The following is a 2,511-nucleotide window of genomic DNA, read 5'->3' as shown; positions in this document are numbered from 1 at the left end:
TGTCATCACAATTCTCAATACACTTGTGATCACAATGCTCCCTGACACTTGTCATCAGAATGCTCCTTGAAACCCGTCACGAAAAGGCTCCATGCCTTTTTCTTCACAATGCCCCATGCCATTTTCATCACAATGTTCCATACCATTGTCATCAAAATACTCCACAAGCTTGTCATCAGAATGCTCCCGGACCCTTGTCATCACAATGCTCCATTACCTTTCTCATCAGAATCCTCCATGACACTTGGCATCACAGTGCTACATGCCATTGTCATCACAATGGTCCATTACATATGTCATCACAATGCTCCCTGACACTTATCTTCACAATACTGCATGACCTGGTCATCACAATGCTTCATGCCCTTGTCATCACAATAGGCCATTCCAACTGTCATCGCAACAAACCATGAAAGTGATTAGACCAATGTTCCATGCCCTTGTCATCACAATGCTCCATGCCCTTGTTATCACAATGCTCCATGACCCCTGTCATCACAATGCTCCGTTACTCCATTCATCACAATGCTTCATGACTTTGTCATCACAGTGGTCCATGCCCTCACCATCAACAGTCTCTGTGACATTTTTAACACCAACGCTCCATGAACTTTTCATCACAATGCTCCGTGACCCTTGTCAACACAATGCTACATGCCTTTGTCAGAACAATGCTCCATGACACTTGTCATCACAATGTGCCATGCGCTTTTCATCACAATGATCCACAACCTTGTCATCGCTATGCTCCATAAAACTTGTAATCACAATGCTCCATGCACTTCTCATCCAAATGCTCTCTCACATGATATATCACAATGTTCCATCACTAGTCATCAAAATCCTCCCTCACCCCTGTTATCACAATGTTCCATAACCCTTGTCATCACCATGCTACATCCCCTTATCAGCACAATGTTCCATGACCCCTGACATCACAATGTTCTATAACCCCTGTCATCAAAATGCTCCATGACCCATTTCATCACAAAGCTCCATGACCGCTGGCATCACAATGTTCTATAAGGCCTGTCATCAAAATGTTCCATTACACTTTTCATCAAATTGCTGCATGAACATGTCATCAAAATGCTCCCTGCCCTTCTCATCACAATGCACCACACCCTTGTCACCAAAAAGCTCCATGACCATTGCCCTCACTAAGCTCCATGACCCTTGGCATCACAATGCTCCATGTCATTGTCATCACAATGCTCCATGAACCTTCTCATCACATTGCTCCATGCCCTTGTCATCACAAAGCTCCATGACTCTTGTCATCACAATGCTCGATGCCCTTTTCATCACAATGCTCCATGCCCTTGTCATTACAATCCTCCATCACCCATGTATCACAGTGTACCGTGCCCTTGTCATCACAATGCTCCATGCCCACTCTCATCACAATAATCCATGAAACATTTCAGACTAATGCTCAATGCCCTTCTCATCCCAATGCTCCATTACCTCTGTCATAACAATGCTCCATGACACCTGCCATGACAATGCTCCATGCCCTTGTCATCACAATGCTCCAAGACCCTCGTAATCACAAGTTTCCATGCCCCTTTTCATCAGAATGCTCCATTATTCCTGTCATCACAATTCTCCATGGTCATCTCATCAGAATGCTCCAGGACCTTGTCATCTCCATTCTCCATTCCCTTGTCATCACAATGCTTCATGACCCCTGTCATCACAATACTCCATGAAAATTTTCAGCCCAATGCTCCATTACCTTCTCATCACAATGCTCCATGACCAATATCATCACAATGCTCCATGACCACTGTCATCACAACACTCCATGACACCTGACAACACAATGATCAGGGACTCCTGTCATCACAATGCTCCAAGAACCCTGTAATCACAATTCTCCATGACCCCTGTCATCACAATACTCCATGAATATTTTCAGCCGAATGCTCCATGACCCTTGTCATCAAATTGATCCATGCCCTTGTCATCCCAATGTTCCATAACCACTGTATTCACAATGCTCCTTGACGCTTGTCATCACAGTGCTCCATGACACCTGTCATTACAATGCTCCATGAATTTGTCAGCATAATGCTACATGACCTTTTCATTACAATGCTCTATGCACTTGTCATCACAATACTCCATTACCATTGTCATCACTATCCGCCATGAACATTGGGATCACATTGCTTCATGCCCTTGTCATCACAATGCTCCATGCTCCTTGAAATCAACATGATCCATAACCTCTGTCATCACAATGCTCCAAACCCTTGTGATCACAATGTTCCATAACACTTGTCCTCACAATGCTCCATGATGCCTGTCATCACAATACTCCATGCCCTTTTCATCACAATGCTCCATGACCTTTGTCATCACAATTATCAATACACTTGTCATCACAATGCTCCCTGACTCTTGTCGTCAGAATGCTCCTTGAACCGTGTCATGAAAAGGCTCCATGCCTTTTTCATCACAAAGCCCCATGCCATTTTCATCCCAATGCTCCATGCCATTGTCATC

Source organism: Mesoplodon densirostris, unplaced genomic scaffold (assembly GCF_025265405.1).
Source record: "Mesoplodon densirostris isolate mMesDen1 unplaced genomic scaffold, mMesDen1 primary haplotype scaffold_35, whole genome shotgun sequence".
NCBI classification, from domain to species: domain Eukaryota; kingdom Metazoa; phylum Chordata; class Mammalia; order Artiodactyla; family Ziphiidae; genus Mesoplodon; species Mesoplodon densirostris.
Note: the sequence above shows the minus strand (reverse complement) of the source record.